Source organism: Fukomys damarensis, unplaced genomic scaffold, assembly GCF_012274545.1.
Source record: "Fukomys damarensis isolate Sample0158 unplaced genomic scaffold, DMR_v1.0_HiC HiC_scaffold_17, whole genome shotgun sequence".
Lineage (NCBI taxonomy): Eukaryota > Metazoa > Chordata > Mammalia > Rodentia > Bathyergidae > Fukomys > Fukomys damarensis.
This window is the reverse complement of record NW_022900929.1, coordinates 26558140-26574877: the sequence shown is the minus strand read 5'-3', so window position 1 is coordinate 26574877 and position 16738 is coordinate 26558140. Positions and strand designations below refer to the sequence as shown.

At 58.1% G+C, this 16738-nt stretch overlaps 1 protein-coding gene and 1 long non-coding RNA gene across 2 annotated transcripts in view; both read left to right on the top strand.

Annotated features, from left to right (window-relative positions):
* Positions 1-16738, top strand: part of LOC104862721 (tensin-3) — a gene marked incomplete at its 3' end in the record, with an annotated part of 101784 nt that overhangs the window by 5176 nt on the left and 79870 nt on the right. The gene's annotated exons all lie outside the window — the stretch shown is intronic.
* The window catches only part of LOC117286522, a 5227-nt gene continuing 1389 nt past the window's right edge, over positions 12901-16738 (top strand). Inside the window, exons 1-2 of the long non-coding RNA XR_004517697.1 lie at positions 12901-14525; positions 14674-14798. This is a non-coding gene — a long non-coding RNA (uncharacterized LOC117286522). The remainder of the gene's footprint in view (positions 14526-14673; positions 14799-16738) is intronic.

The window sequence follows — 16738 nt, the reverse complement described above, 5'->3', positions numbered from 1 at the left end:
CCGAGAAGCCAGATTCTGGCCGGGAGTAGCGGAGACACTGAAGCCAGAGGGACACTTATGTCCCAAGCATGGGGCAGGGGTGTGGGTGTCCGGTTCTTCCCTGGGCATGGCCAGGGTGGAGAGCAGTCCTCGTCACAGTGAGTATCTGCGGCGTGTGTGTCCCTAGTGCCGCAGGCCGAGCTGGGCACTGCTGGCATCTGTGCAGCTCGGGGATGGTGGGGCCTCCCAAGTGACAGCTGGGTCTCCGCTTCGTTTGCTGGTGGGTTGCTTTCCTACCAAGTAATAAGGGGGGCTTATTTCTGACTTGGAGATTTAGAAAAACACTGAGGAGGCTCCGGCAGTGCCCTCTGGTGTCACCTGGTAGTCACCTTTTCCTCGCTGTGAGAAAATACCAGAGACGGGCTGGGGCTGGCCAGGCCGAGGCGGAACTCCACAGGGTAGGGGGGTGGGTGGGGCCACCCAGGGACCTCACCTCCTCCATGCTCTGTCCTAGGCTCTGAGAGGAAATTTAATGTCCTGTGAGCATCCTGATCTGTCCTCAGGGCCCTGTGGCCAGGGTGTGGCTGGGCGTGGCTGGCTGGCTGGCCTTCCACTTCTGTCCTCATCTGTTTTGGGTGGTTTGTGTCCTTGTAGGTTCACCTTTGGGCAGATCTTACCTATTGTGTTCTTGGACAGATTCCTGGTGGGTTGGGATCAAAGAACATAAACACTTTCTATTGTAGTAAAATACACATAACCTAAAATGTAACAACATTTGGATCATTTTCAGGCTATTTGGGGTCCTTTAGAAATTCACCTTGTATTATTTCTGGAACCAGTTTCATCTCCATCCCTGTGAAATGATAACTCTCCTGCCCCTTCCCAGGCCCAGGCACCCTCAATCTGCTTCCCGTCTGTGTGGCTCTGATGACCCTGGATGATCTTCCTGCCTTGGCCTCCCAGACTGCTGGGATTTCCAGGCACCCCTGGATTTCCACCAGCTTCTGTTTTCCTTTTCAAGTTCTTCTGCTGGTGGACACTTGGGCTGCCTCTGCTTTGGGCAGTGGGTGTAAACATGGTTGTGCACATCCCTGCTTCCTGTCCTGGGTGGATGCACAAGTGGCCACCAGCTTTTGGGAGCTGCTAACCTGTGCAGCCCCGCGGATGTGCTCAGGGTTCTCACTGCTCACCCGCTGTGGCCACAAGCTGGTGGCTCAGCACGGGCAAAGGAGAGGAGGGTTCTCTCCCAGCCCTGCTGACCGCCTGTGTAACCCGGTGATTAATGGAATGAGAAAGCAGGAAGAATGTCTTTCATTTAAAAGAAAAAAAAGCCTTCGGGGCTGCTTGGTTTTATTTTCAATTAAAAGCGTCTGATTTTGTTTCTGGAGAATGGTTTTAATTTGGATAAATGTTTCCGTCTGGGAAACGCGCGCCAGCGCTGTGATCTACAAGGGCAATTACGCGGGGTCCCCTGGGCGCTGCCTGCGGGGCAGTTCGGTGGCGCTGGGCCGAGCCCCGGGGCGAGGGGCTGCTGTTCTCTGCGCCAGGCTCAGGGGGCGGCGCTGTGCAGCTCCAGGCCGCTGCTGGTTAATTTTTACCTCCAAGAATGCGCGGTCCGCAGTTCCAAGTCAGGAATGTCAACAAACGGGCCCTGCTTTCCCCGTGAAACACGTTGGACCAGAACTGCTGCCCTCTCGGACCCCGCTGGGGTGAGATATGGGGGAAAGGGGAGGGAGCCCATCACCATCCCCGGGATTCCTGCAGCGGGGAGGGTCACTGGAGGGGGGCAGCGGGCAGCGGGGGAGGAGGCGAGGTCCCCCGGCTTGCAGAGCGATCTGCACAGTGTAAGCGGAGAGGAAGGGCAGAAGGTGTTCCACGCCGAGCTTTAAAACTAGGGAAACGGAGGCCGGGGACCACCTTGCTGCTGGTCTAGAAATGCGGTTGCAGATTTCAGCGCTGCCTAACTGGAGCGGGGGAGCCGGACCAAGGGAAGCGGCCAGGGCCCGGGGAAGTGACAGCTGCACCGGAAGTTGCAAGCCGGCAGTTTGCTCTTCATATGGTGAAGTCAGGAGAGGCAGGGTGGGCGGTACCTGCCCTGTTCCCTGGGTCCCCAGGTCCCCAACAGTGGGCCTCGAAGACATAGGCAGTGCTGGGAGTGGCCAGGGCCGAGTGGGCCGGGTACTTGAGGTGGGGTGTGCATTATTTCTGCATTACGATGACAGAATACCTGGGGCAGAGGAGAGGTTTATGGAGCCAGAGGTGATTCTGGGGTCTGGCCTGCTCCTCTGTCGCTCCTGGGAACTTTCCTTACTCCCTATCCCCAGGCTGTGACTTCAGCCAGATTGTACTGTGACAATCTTGAGTGAAGCCCAGTGTGGCACCTCACACCTGTTACCCCAGCCCTCTGGGAGGCCGAGGCTGGAGGATTGCAGTGAGGTTGAGGACAAAACAAAACAAAGCAAAAACTAGAGGCTTTGCTACTGTATCCAAGAGGGTGACTGTTTCCTCCTCCCTCTAGGCAAGGTTTGAGGTTATCAGCCTCTGTCTGTGTCTTGCTGACCCGTTTCGTTGCTGGCTTGCTGGGTTTCCTTCTGTGTCCCTTGAGTCTCTCTGAGGGGTGCCTGTGAGGCTCTGCTCACCTCCTGAGGTGGAGGTACGTGGCACAGCTCCAGAGCCGCCGGGCTCCATGCTGGGAGGGCCTGGCCATCAGGCCATCAGGCATGGGTTGGCACCGGCTTTGGCTGAGCACAGGCTCCACTGTCCTCCTCGCGGCCCAGTTTGTGTGTGCCGCCTGTGTCTGCCACCCACTGTGGCTTGGTGGCTCTGTCTCCACAGTGCTGCCACTGGCTTGTGACAGAGGCCCTGCCCGCTGCCCCGGGGGGAGGGAGGGCGAGAGGCCCTGTAGGACCGGGTGGTGCCAGGCCGGGGGGGTTCTGGCTCTGTGTGACCTCACTGGGCTGCTGGGGTGCCTAGTACCCCACGGGTGGACAGTGAAAAGCTGGGTCATGGCTGCTGCTTTTCTCCCGTCTGTCACCCCCATGCTGCTGCAGGAATAGTGGACCCGAAGGAAGCCTGTGGCAGACAGGCCAAGGTCCCCATGGCTGCCCCTGTCCTTCATCCTCAGTGGCTGGGCCGCGTCATGCTGCTTCTTGCTATGATGACATCCCCAAGGACAAGAGCAAGGCTGTGGCTTCCTGTGTTTCAGGAGAGTGAGTGTTTCGGGAGAGACGTAGGGACAGATTCACTCTCCAGGCAGGCACTGCTCCCTTGGAACCCCACCCCATCTTCTGGGTGGGCACAAGGTCAGTCTCCTATCCACGGCCTGCTGCTGCTGGTAGGGAGACAGTTCTATGGCAGCAGGAACTTTCTAGAATCTGGTCTTTGCTGAAGGGCAGAGATGAAAGAACATTCTAGAAGCGGATCTATTCTGAAGATGAGAACATTCTGGAAGCTGATCTTTACTGAAGGACAGAGATAGGACATTCTAGAAGTTGCTGAACTTTTCTGAAAGAGGTGAGAACATTCTAGAAGCTGATCTTTATTAAGTGAGAGACATGCTTCTGCATTTTCTAGGGTTTTGCATTTTTCAGGGCCACCATTTCTTTCTTGGAGCCTTGTTTGTAGCAAATGCCTCTGATGTCCTGGAGAACCACGGGCATCTTTCCCAGGTTGGCCATGGTGGCCTGGTGTCCCTTCCCTGGCTGCGGGTGTCTGTCAGGCGTTGGCGAAGGCACACGAACAGCACAGCCCTGAGAGGACGCCCTGCCTGTCACCACTGAGATGCAGGACACTGGGCTGCCCCAGCTCCCGAGCAGAGCCTGGCCTGCGGGGCCTTCTGCTCCACCGGGCTTCGTGGTGCCTCCTGTACACTGGGCTTGGGGTGGAGTCAGCTGCTCTTTGCTCCGTCTGGCATGGCACCCGGGGACCCGCAGGCTCGGGGCAATGTCACCCCCCTGCTCCCACCCCTCTGCCCTGTTACCAGGGCTTAGTCCCTTCAGCCAGTGCTGGCTTAGGCTGGGCCCCTTGCAGGACGTGTCACAGGCAGCAGCCCCACTGCCCCCTGCCTGGTGTCCCCAACCTGCTTCTCTGCTTGAAGCTGTTGACCCAGTGCCAGGCAGAGCTCCTGGCCCTGGGGCTGAGGCCTGGGTAAGAGGTTTGCACCCCATGGTGCAGCAGCTGCATGGATTATTGGCCACATGTGAGGCCCTGGCAGAGACCCCCTTGCTTCCTGCCTCTGTTCATACATCCCCTCCCTGTTCACACACGCGGTGGTGTCCAAGGAATGCTGAACTCTCCAAGTGCTAGAGAAACTGAGGCTGGAAGGGTAGGGCACGGAGGTGGTCGCCTGTAACCCCAGCAATCTGGGCGTTTGAGGGAGCAGGATCACTAGTTCCAGCCCAGCCTGGGGGACTCAGTCTCTTAGCGGGGCTCAAAATGAAAAGTGAAAAAGGGCTGAGGATGGAGCTCAGCACAAAGGCCCTGGGTCCAATCTCAGTACCAAACCAAACCAAACCAAACCAAAAGCTCCAAAGCACTTCCAGCTTGCCTGCATCTCGGTGGGGTTTCTGGAGGCTCCCTGGCTTCACCTCCTTCTCCTGAGCTGGCAATAGACTCCTGCTTTATTTTAATACTACCATTTATCACTGTGTCCTTTGTCCTGAGAAGGGGGCGGCCACTAAGTTGTCCAGGCTGGCCCTCAACTTGCAGTCCTCCTGTCTCGGCCTCTGCAGTAGCTGGGATTGCAGGCCTGCACCACCCCCACCACAGCCGGCTTATTTTGATACCACCATTATTTTTTCGTGACGCAGACTTGAGATTCACATTGGTAGAAAGTTTGCGGAGAGCTGTAGGAAGTAATAGGGAGGGATCTTACGTCCCCTTTGTGTGTTTCCTTCTAAAGGAACCATCTCGGACATCTCTAGTGCAGCATCACAGCCAGTGTGCCGGCGTGGGCCCTGTCCAGCGGCCCTGCTCACTTTCTAACCTGTGACCTTGCTGCACTTACTCACTGGGTCTAGGGGCTCTCTCTCGTGGCTGTCTTGGGATTTCTCTCCATGCAGATATTCCTGTCATGTGGACGCAGGAGAGGTTTTATTTCCTCCTTGGCGTTGACTTTCTGAAAGGCTCCGGCCAGTCCTCTAGTAGCGGTCACATAGTTTGGATTTGTGTCACGTGTGTCTTGCCCATAGACCAGGGTAAGCAGACTTCAGAACCATTTGGTTTGTGTGAAGCATCTGCACTTGCCTTGCACCAAGAGTGCGATGTCCCTTGGTCCCACCAGAGAGTTTGACCTCCTGGTTAAGAATACAAATGTCTCAGTGTTCCAGGCTCATTTTTACCTGTGCGTTTTGTGGGACCGTCTCGTGCTTTCTAACAGCTTTCACGCAAAGGCTTTCCCATCCGAGGGTGATCTCCGCTGCGTCTGTTATTATGTTGGGGATTAGGAAGTTGGGGAGAGGAAGCCTCTTGCTGTTTCCAAGCACTTTAGAAACACTTACCTTGCAGTCTGCTTTTGCTTACCAGTTCTTTTTACTGGAGCAGAAAGCCCTTTGGTATAAAAGGCAGATTATTCCTTGGATGATTTGCACATCTTGCAAAACAAAAATTCCTTTCAGTCCACCTTTCTTCACACTGGCGCTGCGCAGTGATATGCGTCATGGGACCCTCGGCAGTGTCCACGGGCCTGGGAGAGGCTCCCGCTGGGGCCATGGAGCAGACACCGCCGGGTGTCCCCCACCAGGGGCCCAGTGTCCCCAGCCCTGCAGAGAGAGAGAGAGAGAGAGAGAGAGAGAGAGAGAGAGAGAGAGCGAGAGCGAGGGAGCCTGTGGTTGGGATATGTCTGTCTCAGCGCCTCCCAAAGTGGGGTCGCTAGCCAGCCAAGACCCCAGCGGGACATGTCTGGGTGGCTCAGGGCCTGGCAAGGTTTGTCTTTTTCCAGGGTGTGACCAGCTGTGTGTGGGAGGAGGCTGCTCTAAGGCCGGTGGCTTTGCAGTTATCTGCATGCACTCTTCTGCCTGTCTGTGGCTGCGGTTCCCAGGTCTCAGACCTGGGGCAGAGAACGTGTGTGTATTTTCAGTGTCTGGTCATGTTCTGTGTTGTTCCCTGCCAGCCGTTTTGTTGCTTTCGGGAGGGAAAAATCAGTTCTTCTGGAGGCAGCAGCCTTCGCAGCCAGCTCCACTGGCTGAGGCTTCGGTTCTGTTCTTCACGGAAAGGATGGAGACTGAGTTTCTCCTGTGTAGCAGACTGTGTTTTTGTTTTTTACAGAGCCCAGGTGCTTGCAGCTCTGGTGGGGCCGGACTGTATAGGTTGCATGGCCAGAGCAGCAGGTGGAGCTGTGGTGTGGGAGGAATCTGGACGTTCTTAAAGGCAGGTGTGTGAGCCTGGGGTCTTGGTGCATGCCTGTTATCTCAGCACTCGGAAGGCTGAGGCAGGAGAATGACCGTGAGTTTGAGGCAAGCGTTGGCTACTCAGTGAGTTCAAGGGCAGCCTGAAAGACATGGCAAGACCTTGTCTCAAAAATAAATAAGTAAAATTTTGAAAGCAGGTTTGTGATTAGTCAGGGTTCTGCAGAGAAATGGAGCCTTAGCCTTATTCATATCCAGATGTTCCTTGACTGCACATTGGGGTGCCTGTGCCATGAACCTGTTGTGAATTGAAAATATTGTTAAGTCAAGATTGTGTTGAAGCTGGGCGTAGTGGTGCCTGCATGTCATCCTAGCACTCTGGGAGGCTGAGGCAGGAGGATTGCAAGTTCCAGCCTGGGCAACTTAGCACTTAGCAGAGACTTTATCTTAAAATAAGAAAGAAATATGGGGTGGGGGCTATAGCTCAGTGCAAAGGCCCTGGCTTCAGTCAAAAGAGGAAAGACTTTAATCTGCCAACCTCCTGAGCAGGTAACGGGCAGCTGGGGTCTCGGGTTGGAGCTGACTTCCTTCCTCCCAGGAACCCCCCTGACTTTCCTTGTCAGACTTTCACCTGATTGGACCGGGCCCACCCAGGTTGCCTAGGGTCAAAGTTTCCTGATTTAAATGTTAGTTGTACCTGAAAGGTACCTTCTTGGCAACATCTAGAAGGATATTTGAGCATGTGGGTCCCTGGCGTGGCCAGCAAGACATCTTGGCGTTGCCACTTATTACCTTTTTTTTTTTTCTTTTTGGTACCGGGGATAGAACCCCGGCCCTTGGGCTTATGAGGCAGGCACCAGAACCACTGGGCTAAATACCTGGCCCAAGTACTTATCTTAAATTCCTTGGACAGTCATGTTAAGGGTTCTTTGGGCCCAAAAGGAGGTTACTGGTTTTATGTAATTAGAACATCAGAAGTAATACGGGTGTCAGGCTTGGTTTGATCAAGCAACTCCTCCCTATGACCAGCCATAAACGTCTCTCTTCCCTGCCTTTCAAGTGGTTGCCTCTCTCTTCCGAATGACTCCAAGATGGCTGCTTACTTCCCATGGGTGCTTACTTCCAGAGATGGAGTATCTGTTCTCTGTGCAGTGCTGGAGATTGAACCCAGGGCCCCGGGTGACTGATCTATGTCCCCAGCCCACAACAGTGGCATTTTACAAAGGTCCTAGGCCAGGAGCACGGCTGTGACATGTCCCAGAGGGAGGCAGGGCCCAGTGTGGCCATGGGGGACACCAGGGCATGTGTGTCCACACGGGGCCGCTCTGCTCTGTGAGTTCCTCTTCACATCATCCTTGTGAAGGTCTCCAGGCCCGTCTCAGGCTGTGCTGCCTCCTGGCCGGGTCCTTTACAAAGGAGAACTTTGTTTGGGCCAAGAAGCCTGAGCTAACCTGGGAAGGGAGGCAGTGGTGGGCGGGTCTGGTGAACAGAATAAGGGCCTCGCAGCTGCTGTCCACCCTGAGCTGCTCCATGCCCTCTGGGTGGGGACCATGCCATGAGGGGCTGAGAGGGAGAGTCCCGGGGCCCTGGGATGCGGCTCCCTCTCCGTGTTTCCTCTCCGGTGTTACACATGGGTTCCTGGAGCTGGAAGTCTGTGCCCACCCTCCCCGTCCCCCTTGGCCTCTGCCTGTGCCCAGGCACCGCTGGCATGGGTGCCTTTCGCTCACCTGCGCTTGCTCGGTGGGTGCTGGGAGCCGGGTCCCTACAGGCAGCCCGGGGCAGGCAGGGGACCTCACCTGGGCATGCTAACCTGTCCAAGGACGCTGGCGTTTTGTCTTGTGTTTATTTATTTACTTATTCATCTTATTAGTACTTTTGTATTATTTGCACTACCAGTGACTGAACCCAGGACCTTCGTGCGGAGCTCCATCTGTAGCTCCTTTGCATGTCTATATGTGTCAGCCAGGCGCTGCCCAGGCTGGGGAGTTGCGATCGTTCTGCCTCAGCCTCCCAGAGTTCTGGGAGGACAGTCCTGCCCCAGGATGTTTAGTGAGGACCCAGCCTGGTGGGTGCCTTGCCCAGGGAAGGTATGGGCCTGGGCTGGAGCGGGCCCCTTGCTGGAAGGGGGTAGAATGGAGTGAAAACAATGAAACAAAGCTGGGGCAGGAGCTGGGTGCGGTAAGGCTGAGGCTTTGATCCGAGGATCCGGGCACCTGGCTAATCCCGAGCTCCTGGAGCCAGGCGCACACGTGGTGTCCCAGTTGTGTCCTGGGCCAGCCCCAGGGAGTGGCCCAGAGGCGGTAGGGCAGGATGGACAGAGGGATGGTAGCGGATGTCTCCCTGCTCGGACTCCCCCCGGGCAGCACGGCCTTATTAATTTGTGGTGGGGAATTCCCCGACACGGCACAGTACTGGGGGTGGAACCCAGGGCCTTTGCACAGAGCCACACATCCCCAGCCATTTTTCAGTTTTTATTTGAGACAGGGTCTCCCTAAGTCACTGAACTGCTCAGGCTGGGCTTGAACTTGAGGTTTTCCTGCTTCAGCCTCCCAGAGTGCAGGGCTTCCAGGCGTGTATCACCACGCCTGGCTGCGTGCACACCTGTGTCTGCACACATGGATCTGTCTGTGCACAGGCACACAGACGTGTGTGCGTGTGCATGTTTGTGTGCACACAGGCTGGTGTATATGTGTCTTGCTGGTTTCTGAAATGGAAAAAGTGGGGTTTTTGCTTTGTTTGGTTTTTTTTTTTTTTTTTTTTTTTTTTTGCTTGATTATATACTGAATGTGTCTGAAAAAGTTCACAAGAAATTCACAGTACTGTCTGCTTGTAGGGAGAACTGGGTGGCTGCAGGACAAGGATGCACGCACTCTTGCTGTCATTAAAATTTTTGAGATGGGGTTTTGCTTGTTAGTATGTTGCCCAGGTTGGGATGGAACTGCCTCAGCCTCCCAGAGTGCTCACCCTCCAGAGTGGTTTTTTGTTGTTGCTTTCTTCTTTCTGTGGCAAATCGTTTTCCCTCTGCTTTCTGTGCTGAGCTCTAGACTGTGGGCCCGGCGTGCCGCCGGACGGCTGGGATCGCAGCCCTTGGAATTCCTTGTATTTGTCAAATCCTTTTTTATTTTGTTAGAGCCCTGCAGCCGAAATAGCCTCCGGAGAAACAGAGAGGAGGAGTGAGTTAGGTGTGTGAGGAATGTGGCTGGGCCTGCACAGGTAAACAGGGTAGCTCTGCGGAAAGGCTGCTTTCCGAGGCCTGTGGGGGTTTCCTTTTCCTTAGGAAAACACTAAGGGGCTCTGGGCTCTCTCTGGGAGGCCAGGCCCACCCCCAGGCTCTGCACAAAGACACAGTGTTGCTGCAAATGCCAGGAGCAGTCTGCAGTTTCCAGCCCCTCTCGGGTGCACCTCCCTCCCGGCAGGGTGGCAGTGGCCTGTGGACCCCGCTTGGCTGTGCTGCTTTGATTTGCCCTGCGGGGTCCACACCCCATGCAGGCGGTGTCTCCTGCACCCCATTTGCTCTGGGGACACCAGACCCGGATGACCTCCCCACCAAAGGGGCCCCACACTCCCGGCCCCTTTCATCAGGGGAGACGGGTGCCCCACAGCCCTGCCCGCCGGTGGGAACCACTAGCCTGTGGCTTCCCCAGGGGGCTTCGGTGTGGCCACTCCGGGTTGAGCTGTCCTTGGCCCGGCTGTGTGGTTCTGAGCGGAATGAAGGCTGGAGCCCACGGTGCCTGTGTGTTGCACCCTCCTCGCCATCCCTGGGCTGAGCTTTCTGCCGGCTCCTCGGGGCTCGAGCTCTGTGGCATCATCGGCTGTGGACCTCGGCAGTGTCTGTCCCTTCTGTGGTTCAGCCTTGGGGACAGATGGATAGCACAGACACGGGAAGGGGTGTCCCCGACTCCGGCCCTCCCTCCCGAGCTCTGAGCGGTGTTCTGGGCCTGTGTGAGCCAGTGGATGGGCTGCTGGACTCGAAGGTGGTAAGGGCAGAGGAGGGAACTGAGGCTGAGTGAGGGTGGAGGTGAAGACCAGCAAGGTGGGTTCCGCAGGGTGAGATGTGGGGTCAAGAGGAGCTGGAAGAGATAAGGGAGCTGCAGGAATGTGACCTTAAGTGCAAATGTCCTGCGGTCACAGGCAGGAAGCAGTTTGAACAGGCTGGAGGGGAAGGGCCAGGTCATGGGGCCTGTGGACTGTGTCTAGGGTATAGGTTCAAGGTGAGGAGGCCTGGCTGTAATGCTGTCCCTCCCCAATGGGTCTTGAGCCCCAGGTGAGTTAAGGGATGGGGGTGGCTGTGTGTTTTGGGTGGTAGGAGAGGCCTGGGCTTGGGAATCATCAGGCTGCGTGCAGGCTGGAGGGTGACAGCTGGCTGGGGTATACACGTGATGGGATAGGATGTGGGGCTCAGCAACCGGGCGGAAGAGCCTCCTTGAGGGGAACTTCCTGAGTGGGGCCTAGCACAGGTGTCACGGGTGGCCACGGAGCAGCCATAATGGCGCCCAGCACAGCTCCCTGGCTCTGGGAAAGGCACCTTGGGGATCCGGGGAGCCGGGGTCTGGGTGTCACGACTGCAGCTGTGGCACATCTGGAGTGGGGCAGGGCTGCGCCACCTGGGGTCCCCTGCCCCACTGGGACCCGAGGGCCTGGCGGCTGAGGGGTGAACAGGGGCTGGAGGAGCAGCCCTGGGCCTGTGGCTGTGGGGTCCTCACTCCCCGGCTCTCTGCTCTCCCATCGATATCACCATGGGGGGCCAGGGGCTGGGGGTCCCCACCTGCAGAGCCCAGCCTGCTCCTGTCAGCCTCCGACCCTGGGCCTCTCCCTCCTCCGCTTTCGTCCCTTGTCTTCCTCCTCCTCTTCCCTCTTTTTCCCCTTCCTCCTCCTCCTGCTCCCCCCTTGCTCCCCCTTTTCCTTTCCTTCTCCTCCTCCTCCTCTTCCTCCTCCATCCCCGGGAGCCCCGCCCAGCCTTATGGTATCTCTTCCCTGCCCCTCCTGGGAGGGCCGGGTTGGAGGCTGACTGAAAGGGAACCGGAAAGGGCTAATCGCAGATTCAAAGGGGGTGCGGCGGGGGTGTCGTCGCCTGACCCGGGCGCAGCTGCTCCAGTGCTGACTCAGGGGACCCTGACCTGTGCACGTGTGTCGGGACACGGAGGGCGGCACAGGCGACAGGCAGCGGGGACAGCGTGGCCGCTCCCCGGACGAGCTGGGAGTTGGGGCTCAGTGGCTGGGGGAGGGGTGCCTGCACACACACCTGGGGCAGTCCAGTGACAGCCACATGACCTTGGGGTCTGGGGTCCTGTGTTGTCATGGGGCCAGGCGTTTTCCTGACCCCCAGGTGGACAGCACCGGGGAGGTGCCCAGGGGAAGGGGATGGGGTGGCTTCTCCCCTGGGCTCCATCTGGGCAAGGACGGCAGCGGCCGGTGACGGGGCACCCATGGGCGCTTGTGGTCTGTGACCGGGCCTTGAGCCCCACGGTGCTGTGGGCTGGACCAGGGCCCCTGGGCAGAGTGGGCCTCCGGGAGTAGTGGGCAGGGGCTGTGGGAGCCGCTGCCCCGTGGCCTCCTCGTGTGGACAGGTGGGTGTCTGTCCACCACGCTGGGGAAGGGGCTCAGGGGGGCCGGATGGGGTTCAGGGAGGCTGGGCCACCATAGTGCCTTCCCTCGCAGCCTCTGAGTGGGGGACAGCAGGGTCACCCCGCATGTCCGGCCCTCAGCCCAGCCAGCAAGACTGGCTCTTTGGAGGCAGGGGTCCCCAAGTCCCAGGGCAGCCAGGTGGGTTGGTGACTTAGGAGCCCCCGTCTTGAAATAAAAAACAAACAGGGCGGTGGGGTGTGCGGCTCAGCTGCAGAGGCTGGGGTTCCGGAGCAAGCAAAACAGAGCTTCAGGAATTCTGCCGCTAGGCCCCACACTGCTGATGGAGCCCGCCTTTCGGTTCTGAGCCATCACCTCCTGGCCCGAGCTCTGGCCCGGTTTGCGGGGAAGGGGGCGGTTAGGTACACAGCATCCCCCTCCTCACACAGCCTCCCCAGAAAGGTTGGGGGCTGCTTAGGGTTTCACCGTCCCGCTTAACAGAGCAGGCAGCTGGCCCAGGGAGTTGGAGGGGAAACCTGCAGACACACAGCACCCAGGGCTGGGGTCCCCAGGCCCTCGGTCCCCCCGCCACTCCCGTGCCTCTGTCCCCAAGTCCTAGTCCAGCAGCTGATCCAGCTTTGCCCGCGCTGTGTGTGGCAGCTGCAGTGAGGCAGCAGGGGCCCCGCTGGCCTGGCTGTCCACACACGCTGGTCCCTGCCGAGCGGAACTGGGGGGACTGTGGGGGTCTGGGCCTAAGTGGGGCCTTGTCTGGGGATGCTGGGACAGACCTTGCAGGCCTGTCACAGGACCCTGGGAAGTGCACCAGGTCCCCACCTGGAGCCCCTGGCCTGGGGCAGTAGCATGATGCTGTGCCTTTCCCCTTTCAGTTAGGTTAGGTTTGAGAATCTAAGTTTAAAACTGAAAACAAACATTTGCGGTTTTTTTCGAGATAGGGTCTCACTGTGTAGCCCAGGCAGTCCTCACATTTTCTCAGTCCTCCTGCCTCAGCCTTCTGAATGCTCGAATTCCAAGCATGTGCCACCACGCCCAGTAGTTTTGATTCACATATAGGAACTGTCCGAGCTTGTGTACCGTTGGTTGTATAAATACCATGCGGTTCCCACGCTGTGGACAGTGCTGGGGATGGCACAGGGCCTCCTGAACTTGGAATTGTCCCTGCTGAGCTGCTACCCCAGCTCCAGTGCCAGGTTTCAGTCCAGGTGGACATTGTGTTCCGACCCAGTCAGGGTAGTTAGCATCTGTCGCCTTTGGTGCCATGCACGATCCTGCAGCTCTTTAGAAATCCAGTCCTCAGTGCTGGCTGTGATCACCCTGCACTCGTTCCTCCTGAGCAGTTTCACACCCATGGGCAGCTTCTCCCCTCCTGTCTAGCCTCTGGTACCCATTTGTCCACTCTCAACTTCTCTGAGACCTGCTTTTCAGACTCCACTTGTGCGTGTATCTGGTTTAATGACCTCAGTTCCCTCCGTGATGCCACAAATGCCAGGATGCCATCCCTCTTCACAGCTGCATATTATTCCACAATGAGCATGTACCACGTTTTCCTAGCCTTTCATTGGCCTATGGACACCTATGTTAATTTTATCTCACCCAACAGCGCGGGCTTTGAGGCTGAGTGGTGGTTCTGCTTTCTGAACTCTATGTCCTTGGCTCTGGTTACAGAGTCACTGAGACTTCTCTGTGGGGAATGAACACACTCCTGCCCCTGCGAGGGGCTTTCCAGGCTCCCCGAAGTCTGGGCCACTGCCGGGCCTCGGTGACTGTCTGGTTTTCCCCTGGTGTCCTAGAAAATGCTCACCTCAGCAGCTCAGTGTCCCATTGGACAGGATGCTGGGCTGGTGAGGCTGCAGGACCCTGACATCCACTGTGTCCCCAAGGGGGTGGGACCTTCCCATGCCTTTGATGTGCAGCCCCTCCCCTGACAGCCGATGGGGGCTGGGGAGGGGGCTCCAGCCCTTCCCACCTCCCTAACGGAAGCCATGGTTTCCAGCAGGGAGGGAAGCAGCTGAGGCAGGCGGGTTTTGCAGAGCGAGCGATTTCTCTTAACTTCCTGACATGGGAAGGGAATGGGGACATGGGGGAGCATGAGGCCTCGAAGCGGTGCAGGGGAGGGCAGAAGCCACACCTGGCCCTGAAGAATCCCTGCAAGGCGACGGTCACAGAGTGCAGCTGGCTTGGACCTGGCCTCGGCCGCCTTGCTCTGCAGCTGCAGCTCCTGGGCCCCTCCCAGGAGAATCGGGGGATCCTTGCTGCAGGCCTGTGTCCCCATCCTTGGTCTTTGTGTCCCTGTGGCCCCCAGCCCTGTCCAGCAGGTGGTGGTGGTGGTCTGGCACAGGCTGGCACTGCAGGGAGGCAGAGGAGCAAAGAAAGGTCTGTGCCTGGCCCTGAGATGGTAGACTGCTGCCCATTCTGCGGTGCCTGCAGCTGACCATGAGGGAAGGCTGGGTTTGGGTCCCTATTAGGGTTTGATCTTGCTGCCCCCAGAGCCTCCTGTGCTCGAGCATTAGAGGGTGCCAGGCAGAACTGCTCTTAGGAGGCCTGATTGGAGGAGGCCGTCCTGGGCCGGGCCTGAAGGAGCTGTCTCTCGGCGCCTCACTTCTGCTTCCTGTTCGCCCTGAGGTGAGCAGCTCCTCCGCCAGGCCCTGTCATGGAGTCAGGGGCCATGGGTTGAAATGTGAGCCAAAGTAAATCTGCCCAAACGGGGGTATTGTGTCCTAGCGACACGAGGGTGACTGAGACACATCTTTCCCCATCCTGACACCCCAAGACCCAGGGAAGGGTCTCAGCTTTCTTCATGTGCACTCCGAATTGACCAGACCTCCTGAACGGCACCGGTCTCCCCCACCTCCTCTTCCATGGACCTGTCTCCCTTGTGGACCCCAACATTTCCAGGTGAGTTCCAAGGGACGGTGCAACCTGCTGTGGCCCTCACTTGGCCTCTCTCACGTTCCTGTGGCCCCAGGGCCTCCTGAGGGTAGAAGCCTGTCTGTGTTCCTTTGGGACAGGCCAGAGCCTCTGCTGACCAGGATCCAGACTGGCTGGGGTCAGGTCTCCTGCCACTACTTCTGGCCCCCCACTGGCCTCCAAGCATTGTCCTTCTCAGGGTCCCAGTGCACCCTGCATTAGCTCTATGGTCCCTGTTCCCACAGCACCCCACGTGTGCTCCACATCCTGGCCCGGTTCCTGGAGCATCTGCCCTCCTGCAAGTCACAGCCCAGTTTGAGTTTTGAGACAGGGCTTCACTGGGTAGCCCAGGCTTCTCCTGGGACTTGTGGTGATCATCCTGCCTCAGCCTCCTGTGCACTGGGATCACAGATGTGCACCACCACATCCAGCTGGGACCTGGATTTGGAGTCTTGTCTGTGCTCCCAGCTTGGCCTGGTTTTCTTCTCCAAGGTGGTGGGCGGCCCCTCCCTGGTCTCTGGCTTTTGCTGCCTCCCTTGGCTGTCTGGGTTGTGTCATCTGCAGAAAGAACATCAGGGGTGGTGGAAGCCAGGTGAGGTCCCTGATCTGGGAGGAGAGGCAAAGCAGAAGGAAACTGGAAGGGGGCGGAGACAGAGTACCACTGAGCCGCAGAGGCAAGGAGTCACCAGCAGGTGTGGGGTGCAGATCCGCGTGCACGTGGAGAAGTGAGCCCTGCACACCTGTCCCGAGCCCTCAGACTTCCACTCCCAGGGCAGGCGGCTGCATGGCTGGTACTGGGAATGTCTGGGGCCCTGCCCACCACTGAGGTCGCCTTCCTCCCCACTCCATGGCCTCGTGGTGGCTGTGCTGACCCTGCTGGCCTGGGGGAGAAGCATTTGCCACACTCACCCCAACATGTGATGGGGAAACGACTCGCTCTGAGGTGAGCACAAGACAGAGTCCGAGGCCCCTGTGCCCAGCGCAGGGATGGGGATGTAGAGACTGACCGAGAAGTATCTGCACAAATGAAGTTTTGAACACCAAGAACGTGGCACGGTGAATGGTGCGGAGCAGGAGCCAGCAGGGCCAGGAAGAGGCTGAGACGTGGGACTGGGTTGCAGGCGCTCCCCTCACGTGTGCCCCAGAGTGGCCTGGGAGGCGTTTGTGGTTCTGGTGTGTTGTAGCTGAAAGCTGAGTGGCTGAGATGGAGGCTGCTGCCCGGAATCTGCAACATGTGGTAGCCGTAAAGGCCCGAGGCCCACCCAGATGGCTTTTAGAACTGCACGTGGGCTGGGCCTCAGCTAGGACTGTGCCTCCTCAGGGCAGCCCTTTGGTTCCTCAGAAATGAGGCTGCCTCAGCTTCTTTCAGGAGCGAGATCTGCTTCATGCCTGACAGGAGACCGAGGGGAACTTCCGTGTGGGGGTCCTGTGCGCTCCACCTCCTGGCTTTTCTAAGTGACACCCTCCTTCCTGGGTTCCAGCCCCGTCCTTCCCACCATGGCATCTTCTCCTCCTGCATCTCCGGGTCTGGTTTCCCCCAAATCCGTTTTCTTTGATGGCCCGGAGTTGGCACTGGAGGGCGGGGCGGCAGCCCATGCCCAGGTACCTTCCAGGCTGCTGCCCTTTAAACTCTGCGTGAAACCCTCCTTGCTCCAGAGAGGCCAGGCCTCTTGTTTCTTTCCTTGAAGAGGCAGAATGGAAACAGTAACAACTTTGTGCTGTAGCTTTTCTTTCCTGATACACGCCCTGCCTGAGCCCCTGGCCCTGCGGATGCTGGGGGTTTGTTGGGTCCATGCACCAACTCCCAAGGCCTCAGGCCGCCGACGAGTGGCTCCTGGAAGCCCCCAGCCAGCGAGCTGGGGAGGCTGGAAACCCGGAGGAGGCGAGCCCGCCGAGCTCCAGCCCCCCCTCCGGAGGGCGGTCCTGCA